The 10666-nt window shown below is 46.5% G+C and overlaps 1 protein-coding gene across 3 annotated transcripts in view; it reads left to right on the top strand.

Moving 5' to 3' along the window:
- Positions 1-3994: 3994 nt before the first annotated feature.
- WIPF1 (WAS/WASL interacting protein family member 1) overlaps positions 3995-10666 on the top strand; it is a 54642-nt gene continuing 47970 nt past the window's right edge. For 2 of the 3 annotated variants that reach the window (XM_088058903.1, XM_088058899.1), the window contains exon 1: positions 4332-4427. The gene's annotated coding sequence lies outside the window, so the exon portion shown is untranslated. Of the gene's footprint in view, positions 4055-4331; positions 4428-10666 lie in introns of those variants that run through there. The other variant, XM_088058902.1, reaches the window with a different exon arrangement.

Below are 10666 nucleotides of genomic sequence, written 5' to 3'. Positions count from 1 at the left end.
TGGTGAGCATCCACAGTATCTTTGTTCAGCTTCCCCTAGGCAGATCTGAGTCTTGAGGCCTCCAAATTCCCCCCATTTGTGTGTCACAGTGAGTGTGTGCACGTGTTTGCCTGCCTGTCTGCTCCTTCAGCTCTCCTTATAGATAGCTAGGTACCAGTGCTTTCCTTCTACTTCCTCAGATAAAGGTTTGAAACTATTTATTAAAAAATTTTCATTTGCGATGGTTTGACCTTACAGGCACAGCAAATCTTCTGCCTTTCTGTCACTTTGATTCTTGATGAGCTAGTTGTGTCTCAAAAGATGTGACAGCAGGCAAAAATAAATGCTAACAACTTCCCTTCTTAGGTTGCATATTCTGGGCATTGTACTCTGGCTCTCCAAACAGGGATCTCCAAGCATTAAATCAGGGCATCTTTTTCTTTTTCTTTTTTTTTTTCTTTTTTTTACTTTGAATACTTGGACTGTACCAGCCCCTATTTTCTCTTCCTAGATCACCTTTATGATATACTTTTCTTGCATACTACTTGTATGCCACTAAGATCCCCTGTTACCAGTATCCATCTACTGACAGAATACCCTTACTTACCTGCAGATTACCTCCTCTCAACTGCTACTGTCCTTTTAATGTCAGCCCCTGCTAAAGTAACAGCTTTGGAGGTTGTAAATGTTCTGTCTCAGTCACAGATAATCCATTCTCAATGTATAAGTATGTATAGTCTAATGATTTCTCATTTACAGCCCTGTAGCCCCACCTTGCAACCTTAACACCAAACTCACCTCTCTCCTACATGGGTTGAATCAGCAGCCCCAGGGAGATGACCCTGCATAATCCTCTGCAACCCACACATGCATCTCTGCTGCCTCATTGCCTTAAAAAGGCATATTTCAGCCCCGAGCTTCAATTAACAGATCTCATGATAAGCAAAGCAAGAAACAGGCATCACACACTCATTGTTAAATTTCTGTTTAAAAAGTATAAAAAATAATGACATATAAACACCATGGTGCTGAAGTAAGCAGACCTCATTTAAATTAAGGCAGACCAGGGGCATCTGGGTGGGAAGGTGTTGCTTATATATAGGTGCATATATATAGCTTCCTGGAATGTCTCCATCTCTTTCAGTTTCATTCTCTTTACAGTTTCTCAAACCATTTGTCAGTTAACTTTCCCCTTCCCATCAATTTAGCTAACCTTAGCTACCCTCTACTGTGCCATGGATATGTTGCTCTCAGAGGTGCAGCCACCCCCAACTCTCATTCCTCTTTGGCACTTGTGCTCCTCAGGAGACCTGACTCTTCTGAGAGGGTTATTTGAATTTTTAAAGTCCCTTATCTTGTAGCAGCTCCAAGGGAGCGGTTTCACCTCTGCATGAGTCTGTAATCAGAACAGGCTGCTGCTCTCCATCCTCACCAGACAGCTGAGCTGAACTCGATGTCCTTATTCTGTCTCTTCAGCCAGCTGGATCTTGGCTTTATAAAATGTAGTTGAGCTGATCAAGAGAGAGAACAGAAAAATGACACTCACTGAACTCCAAGCACTTGATCATGAGCTTGTGTGTGCCAGGTGTGATCATCCATCTGCCACCAGTGCTTGGGTCCCACAGCCCCCTTCAGTTGGAGAGTTTTTTAAAAATCGGATTATTGTTTCAGGCAATTGTAAGACAAGTTCAGTACTCTTTTCTTTTCCTCTGCGATATAAGTTGCTCCCAACCTCCTTGCTGTGGCAGTCTCCCCAGAGAAGTGTGAAAGCAGTGTGAGTTTCATCAGCGTGCTGACTCAGCAGTTCCTGTTTTCACAGCTGAGGCAAACCACAGCGGGTAGGGACAGCAGGGCAACACAGAATGTGTAACACAGGACCCACATAAGTGCATAAACACTGTGCTGCTGGAGGAGAAGGGGAGTTACCTTTACATTACCTCCCTGAAAGGTTTGTTTTCTGGTATGGTGACAGGCAAGATACCGCCTTTAACGTCACCGATAGTTTAGCACATCAGAAATGTTTTTGACTTTGGAAGGTTGCTGTCCCTGACTCCAGTCACAAGACCTCACATTTTCATATGTTTACTCGAGTTAGATAAATTCTAGCACAGCCTCCAGGCCCCTAGGCATGCTGCTGACTATAAATTACTTCTCTCTTTCTTTTCTTAAAAATTGTGAAACTGATACAAAGCCTCTCAAGCTTCTGTCACCTGAAGGTTGCAGAGACATTGACTTCTAACAAAGCTCTGGAGTACTCATCTCTTTCTGAAATTCAAATCCCAAATACAGAAAAGGCAATCATGCACTGCCTTGCAAAAGATTCTCTAAAATGATTGTACTTCAGTTCCTGATAAAGTTTAAGAGACCGACAGCTATGGAAAAGAGTCATCCTGTAGGCAAGCGTTTCCATGCTCACTGTGAGAGCCATACTGAGTCCTGCTGGCTGCAGGTCGGTTTTCTACAGCAAGGACAGGACAATTTCACTTGTCACCACGCAATAGGGCAGCCTGACCAGCAGGCAAAAGTGCAAAGAAGTTTGTAGGCTACTGCAGCACAGTGATGATGGATCACTCAGTGGATTCCCTGTAAAGGGACAATTCTTTCCTAGCAAGGGTTGTAACCATTTCCTGTCATCCCAGCACAGATCTCCCATTGCGGCACATCTTCCCAGCTTCTAAAAGCTGAGCAGATCTGTATCAGTGTTTGCTATTTATCCCATATGGAGCCTGGAACAAACATATCACATAGTATTTCCCCAGCATGTGGACAAGAGGAAGCGGTTTGCCTCTACGTGACTTTTCAGCTAACCAATGACCCAAATGCAGTTTGCCCTGCTTAGGAACCTCATGTGGATTTGTGACCCTCTTGAGGGAGCTTTGGGACTGTAAAGACAGTAAACACAGAGTACCTGCAGTTTTACTATTTGTGAGCACTGAAATTTTTGCTTGCAAGCTAATCTACATTGTGTGCATGGGTCAGAAAAAGGTACACATAAAAAATTGTACCAGTTTTTGTTTGTCTTGTAATGCTCCAAGCATACAATGACACAGAAACAGAGAAATGACCTACATAAAAGCCTGGCAAGGTTTCCAGCCTTCCACCGAAGACAGCATAGTAATGCCTTTACTCTTATGACTGCATGTCTCACCATAATGCTGTGCCTTCAGGCAACTGCTCATCTCCTGGTGAAAACATGAAAGTTGCAGCAGGTTAACCTAGCACACAGGTTACTCAGTCTTTGACCTTGCTGGGACATGTTGCTACAAGTGAATCAAGAGCATGTTTCAGTTCTTCAGGATACCTGTCCCTAACATTTTTATTTTAGGTAACAGTATATAGCTGCTGGGCTGGACCATGTCTATGCACGGAGTAAACAAAAAACATCTGAACACCTTCAAAATGTGAAATCCTACAGAGACAAAAGCAGGTGAGATCAATGTTGGCTCAAACAGACATCCAGGACACAGTTCTTGCACTTCAAACTTTGTTTCTATCTGCACAAGCGACTCCATTACATATACTTGGGCATTTTTCCATCCAGAACCTCATCGTTGGACATAAAAACATTAACAGAAATTTTGTTTCTAGAAAATTTAGTCAAGCTAAGGGGGGAAAGAGAACAGAATCTACTGCTTGTCTGGCAAAGCAATCTCTGCATGAGTTAATTGAGGTATGAAACACAAATACCTTCTGGAGCATCCTGCAGAGGGGTAATTGACCTTCCCGCATTACAGTATACTGCAAACCTTAACAGGGAAAAAGCGAGCACCTCTTTCCCACTGTTTAATTACGTTTCTACTCTACCTGCTGGCTGCCATCAAGGCCATCGGAGTCAGGTAGGGCAAACAAAGCGTGTTGAGAAGGCTGTGGCCCAGGGGAGCCCCGGGAGCAGGGCCGAGAGGAGCGGGGGCTGTGCCGCGGGCCGGGCAGTGAGGGGCGGCACGGAAAGCAGAGCTGCCCCTGCGCTGACGGCACGGCCGGGGACCCGGGGGGCTTTGAGCGGGATGTGTCCTCGGCAGAGCCACCCAAGTCACACTTCAGCCCTTGGCACTTGGGGACCCGAACCCATCTCGCTGTAAGGGGGCTCTCTGTAACTCTGACCGCTGTGAACTCCCGCTGGGCACCGGGCACAGAAGGACGGGGGCCATCACCGGCACCCCGCGCCGCCTGGGAAGGACCGTCCCGCGGGGAGCGCGGCCGTGCCAAGGGCCACAGCCCCGGGAGGCGGGGCCCCCCCCCCGGGCGGCCCGGCCCGGCCCGGCCGCGCCCTGAGGGGCCGGGGCATGTGCGGCGGCGCGGGCGGCGGGGGAGCGGCGCCCCAGAGCCGCGCCGCGCCGCTTCCTGCCGCTATAAATGGCGCCCGGCCCAACATGTCCCGGCCGCCGCAGCGGCTGCAGCGCCGGCGGGACCCGCCGTGCCCTCCCGCCGCCTCGCCCGCACGGAGCGCGGTAAGGGGGCTGCGGGAGCCGCGCGGGGCTCCCGGCGGGACGGGGCGGGGGTCTGGGGGCGGGCAGGGCTCCGCCGGCCGACGGGGCGGCTCGGCACCCCCGGCCCCGCGGGACGAGCGCCCTGCGGGTCCAAGGGTCGACCTTCGTGCCCGTCTGCTCTTTCTCTCTTTTCTTCCAGACTGCTCTGTCTTGGGCTGGACGCGTTCCTCCTGCCTCCCGAAGCCGTGCTGGCAGGCTGGCATCCCTCCCCGCTTCCCCTCGCATTCCCGCTTCCCCCGGGGTTGGGCGCCTGCCCGCGGTGGCGGCTGGCGCTGGGCGCAGCCCCCGGCCCCCCTTGGCAGCTCGGACCGCCGGGGAGGTGCCTGGTGCCATCCTTGTCCGTCTCTGCTGCTGTACAGCCCGGGCTGTGAGGTCCTGCCTGGCCATCTCAGGGTGGGTAGAGCCACGCTGGGGCCGCGGCACACACCGCTGCCTACACGGGTGGCACCCGCGCAGGGCATCGTAATGTTGGTCACGCCCGCAGGTGTTCGTGTTGCTGACTCCCTCAAGGGCTTTCATCTGCAGCGAATGTTGAGATGGGCTGTGTAGTTAGGCTTTATGGTGGAGTCAACAAAGTAGGTCTCTGCACTCTGAGCTGGCTCTTGGGGGCTTTTTGAAAGGAATCAACTTATGGAACCGCAAGTAACCAGTCTTCAGGTTTTAGCTTGTCTTGCACTTGTTTGCCTCTGCTGCTCTAATGGCCTTGTTTGATCTTCTGACGAACACCTTCTGGAGTGCGGGGCTGTGTGCCTTCTCCGAGAGTAGGTGCTCCTCAGCTACCACGTAGCTTGTTTGAGTGGCCTCTCTAAAACAAACCTGATAACAGCCCTTGTCTCTGGCACCACGGTGTGCATGTTCAGGAGCCCACCGTGAGGAACTTCTAAATTACTCCTTTTCTCCCGAAGTGTATTCTCAAAGACAGGGCTGTGGTAAGCAGCTGCTCTCAGTTTTGACTGCCTGAGGATGGGCAGTGTGTTTTGCTTCTCATTCACACCCTTTTTAACTCTGTCAACCTTCCCCTCTATTTCTTCTGTCCACTAGCTCTTCCAAGCCCAGTTTGAGACGATGGTGCAGAGACCCAGGAGGCCATGTAAAAAAGAGAACGTGCTCTCAGAGGCTCGTCTTGGGAGCCTTGCCTTCAGTGCAGGTGGGAGGGATGGCAGTGCTGCTGTGGCAGTGCTCTTTTTTGAGTGCCATGAACCACGAGGCAAGCTGAGCTGGCATGTACTTTCCCCTCTGCTGTGAGGGGAAGGAGCAGATGAGGAGGAAATGCAGCTGTTCCAGAGCACTTCTGCCCTCTGTCCAAAGGGAGCACGTGAGGGGGGAGGACAGACGCAGAAAGGGAGATTCAGGAAGAGAGTATGGGGGGTTGGGGAGGGACGAGAGGAAAGTTACAAATGGAGAGGAAAAGCTCTTCGTGTATGCACAAATGTTATTTAAATATTTATTTAGCTAGAGTGAGAGCAAATAGCCTAAAATTACAAGATTGTATCTCTTGAATCCCTGTTATTGTTCCTCCAGAAAGTGCTGCTTTTCGTTCCTCGATTATTATGTGTGTCTTTCTGCCTCACTCTTCTAGGCTCTTCAGCATTCTCTGACCTCAAGCTGAGCAGGACACTGCCCTTGGCATCTGTTTGTCAAATGTGTATTCTCCGTGTTGTACATGAAATGATTATTTCCATAGTTGGTTAAGGCAAGTTTCTGAGGAATGTGAAGCAAGAGGCACGCCAGTTCCTGTGGCTGGCCTTGACTGGAGTGCAGGCATTTTGGGACAGGGGCTGTGCCTGGAGACTGTAGTTACTGTGTGTGTTATCCTTGGCAGCTTAGAGATTCCTGCCTCTGCTCCTGTCCCTCCCACCCTTCTCTTAGGTCTTATTGCTGCTCACCTGTTCCTCTGCCTGTGCTGCAGCTGCTTTGGCCTCTCACAGTTACCTGTGGGGCTGTGCTGAAAAGCTCTGAAGTCTGAGTAAGGAGAAAAAGAGAGAGCAGCTACTCCCTTGTCTGTAGAGAATCCCCTCTCAGCCCTGTGCTGAGTCTCCCCTGCAACCTGCTTTGAGACCCCTCTCCCCAACAACTGGCAGTTAAAGCAGTCAAAGCTCTCTAGTCCTATTTACTGCTCCTGCCTTGCTGTTTCTTCTGAAATTACACTTTTAACTTTCTCCAGGATTAGTTTACTCTCTGAATGGCATCAGGTAGTAAGGTACTGTCTTTGGGGACTGCATGGCTACAAAACTACTAAACCTTTTTTTTTTTAATGGATAACCCAGTTACCTACCCCAGCAGAGTTTCATTACTTTTACCTTTATAGTACAGTCAGAAATGGAAGTGTGCACCTAAGAATAGGTATTGGCTATGGAAGGAGCCATTTCCCACCTGTGATAACAGCTATGGTCTTTACACCTGATGATCTCCAGACCCCGAAAAAGCTGCTGAGAAGCACGAGCAATGCGAAATCCCTTTGAGAAGGGAGCATGCTGCAGTATTTCTCTCCATTACCTACACTGCATAAAGTTCTAACAGCTATTTGGTGTTCTACCCTGCTTGTATAAACCCATCTGCTTTGTGGGGAGAAAAGAGTGTATATTGGTGTTGTCTGACATTTGTGACATGATAGGACATGATAAGAAGGCATAGGGTTCCTTTGGAGCACATGTATTGTTGATGGTGTACGTGTACAATTTAGTAAAATGTCTTTATGCAGCAGCTTTGAGAAATGTTCTGTGCTTTTAACTACCTTGAATCTTCATCTGGTTAATGAACTCGTGTACAGAAACCATATAAAATAATGATGCAGCAGAAGGGCGCGTTTCTTTAAAGCTTATGCTTTTGCCAAGGTAAACATATCTTAATTACGGCTTTGTCACAATAATGAAGTGTTATCAAAATTTAAATCTAATTAAATACTTTTGTCTTCTTTCTACTGATTTCTCTTATTCTTGTCTCCAACACTTTCTCATTTCCTTCATGTGGTGCACTCTAACATTTGGTCTGTGGGATCTCTTATAAAAAGGGCCTGTTTACTGTCTCGGTTCAAAATCCATGGTGCTAGCTGTGTTTGAGTAGGGGTGTGGAGACCCAGTATATGGGGAGATAATTAAATTCTGGGATGGTGGAACAGATTTTGGTAGTACCGAAGAAGTGCGTAGTGTAAGTAGCCACAGATCTTCAAGGCAGCTGTCTGTCCTGTGTGCAGTTAACACCTACTTGTTTAGCTCCTTGCTTCAAAGAGGTACGCGGAAACCTGTCATTGAATAATAACTGCTGAACTGTTAGTTGGCAGATAGCCCAGAAAAGGCATTATTCAAAAGTAAACTTAATAAAGATGTCAATAATCATGCTTTAGTGGCTTGGTTTAAAGTAATTTGTGTTCTTCTGGTGACCAGTATGGTAGCATAGTGCTCTCATGAAGCACCAGGTACACGTGTGAATATGTCGGGGTATCTGGAGAAGGGGAAGGAGAATAACAAACTGTTTACTGTGTTGGTGCTCTGTTGTGATTCTCTGTTAGGACTGTGTCGCTGCTGCTGAGCTGAGAGTGAAATCTGAATAGTAGAAAGGTTATCTTTATCAGTGGCAATAAGCCTTGAACATCAAGGCCCTGCAAGGTACTGGAATTAGTCTTCATCCTTGCAGGCACACAAGTCTGCAAGTGCAGCTGTCCTTGGGCCTCATCCAACACAGTTCACAAAGATTAGTCAAGTGTCTCTAAGGCTGGAGACACAAGTGGCGGGGGAGCAGTTTCGTCTAAATCGGAGAGATCAAAGGAGTTCAGAATATAAAGCTTTTCCTAATTCCTGGAAGGAGATAAACGGGAAGCACAAGGAGTAGTTTGAGAGTCTGTTTTGTAACACTTAACTCTGCCATAACTTCATTAGTGCTCTTCATTTTACAATTACAATTGTAAAAAAATTCAATTACACATAAGTACGCTTTGAAGTTAAAATGGGTAGTTTTGTAATTCCTTAAACTACTAATGTTGTAGAAGCAGAAGTTTCTAAGTTGTAATTTGTTCATGTGGCACCCCTCATCTTTAATCTCCTCAGTGTGTGTATGTATGTAGCTCCCACCATTTCCTTCTTGGGATAAAGCCCATGAGAAGGGCCCTCCTGTCTGCCCGTGCATGCTTTTCATGAGAGCCCTCTTTCTATTTGTGCTAAGGTTGAGCACATAACTCCTGTTGAAGAAACTACAGGATATTCTTTAAAGGGAAGTAGTACAGATGTTAAAATAAATGCTCTTACCAGCTTCAGTGAGCCCAAAATAGCTTCTGCATGTTTCTCTTATGATAAGTTCAGGAAATGGGGTGATTCCCTCTTCCTCCCTCTTTGTAATATTTTGAGAGCTGAAATCCTCTTGCCATGAAGAGCAGGCAGTGTGGAGCAGGCTTCTCTGTATTTTTCTGGGCCCTGACTTAACGAGGCCAGAAGCAAGCCCTAAACAGAAGTCGCATTCCTTGGCACAGTGTCCTGCTTCATACAAAAATTTCCAGTAAGGTCCTTGGTGGTGAGTGGGGGCTAACCACTGAAACTGGTTTTCCAGAGGGATTGTGGAGTCTGTTGTTGGAGATGGTCTAAAAACTGAATAAGGCCTGAGCAATCTGCTTGAAGCCAGGTTAGCTCTGCACTGAACTAGATGAAATCCAGCAGTTCCTTCCAGCTGGCTGTATGCCGTATTTTTGCATTACAGGGGAAGCATGGCTGCCTTTGTTTGTCTCCAAAACCAGTGGGAATAAAGGTAGTCTTAAAATACCTGAAAATGGCCTTGAGAATTTTGAATAAAGACTTCAAAAATATAGAAGTATGTAGAGAAGCATAGCATAAGGCGGTAATTTTGCCCAAAGTCTCATAGCAGCAGGTCAGTAATAGTGCTGGAAGAGGATCATAAATCTCTTGGCTGGCAGACTAGTGCCTTGGTTGCTAAAAGATTTTGTCTTCACACATAAAACTTTTTCCCTACCTGACTATTTTCAGATCATTTGGCAACAGACACTTGTGGGCTGAGAGATACCATATTCCTTTTTTATTATTATTTTTTGCCTTACCTGTCATGTTCACAGGGAGTTTTAGTACTAAAGAAAAATGTAGTGCATTGATTTTTTCAGAAACCTAGAAAATTTGATCTGGAAAATAATTTGGTGAAATAAAGACAAGAGCTGCAAAGGAAATTTTTAGAAAGTGATGTTATTCCCAGTTAGTTGCACAACAATTAATCTCATATTTTTTAAGAGTAGAAAATAGCAGACAAAGCTGTACACTGAATCGAAGTTTGAATCTCTCTTTGTTTAAAAAAGAAAAATCACTTGAAAACTCTTAAAAATCTGGAAGCTAAGAAGAACACAGATCAGCATTTCAGAGAGTATCATGGAAGGAGTTAAGCTGTGAGTTAACTGCATCTGTGTTTCAAATCCAAATGCTACGAACAAGGCACCATTCAGATCTTCAGTTATAAGTTATGCTGCATTTGTTATGCTGCATTTTTTTTTAATTCTGTTCAGAGGAGAAAAAGAAAGCCAAGTCAGATGAAAAAAAAAAATAATTACTCTTGTTTTGGTAGCTTTTTAAGTGATGAAGGAGTCTTTTTTTTTTTTTTTTGTCTAGCACTTATGCAGGTCATCTGCTAAGTATTAGCAGCTGTGGAACTGTGGGGTTGCATAAGCATAACTAAAAGTCAGTGGAGCCTTGCGTCATTCTGCAGATCTATCCATTGCTTATTCTCCACAACAACAGATCAGTTTTGTAGCTCAGTTGACACAAATCCCTAAATGTTAAGAGGGCATCAGCAAGCATGGCAAGTTGGGAAATCCTTTAAGTCATAGAAATCAGATAGGATAATGCATTATTTTGTTGTTGCCACAACCTGCTGTCCAGTTAGACATGTGCCTTGGTGTTCTGTGAAGAGAGCTTTGTCAGAGTAATGCCCTGGAACAGCTGAGCATGCCAGCTACATAAACCTGATTTGTCTGGGCAGCTGTGCTTGGAAGATGGGTGTGGGTGCTATGCCTGGCTGCTGTGGAAGCAAGACAAGTGTGAGTGCTCACAAATGTATCCCAGATTAGCTGTGCTTGGTGATATGGCTGAATACAACAGTCTCTTTTAAGCCTTAGAAAAGGCATTTTTACGTGTATAGAGCTGAGAACCTGGAATGTCTTGGCAAAGGAGATACCTGCAGTGCACATGGGTGTGTTAGCAGCATCAGCCCGA

This window comes from Pseudopodoces humilis, chromosome 8 (genome assembly GCF_049639895.1).
Source record: "Pseudopodoces humilis isolate 2021_Gansu_Grassland_sample_001 chromosome 8, ASM4963989v1, whole genome shotgun sequence".
In the NCBI taxonomy this organism is placed as follows: domain Eukaryota; kingdom Metazoa; phylum Chordata; class Aves; order Passeriformes; family Paridae; genus Pseudopodoces; species Pseudopodoces humilis.
Note: the sequence above shows the minus strand (reverse complement) of the source record. Positions and strands in the feature narration are given on the sequence as shown.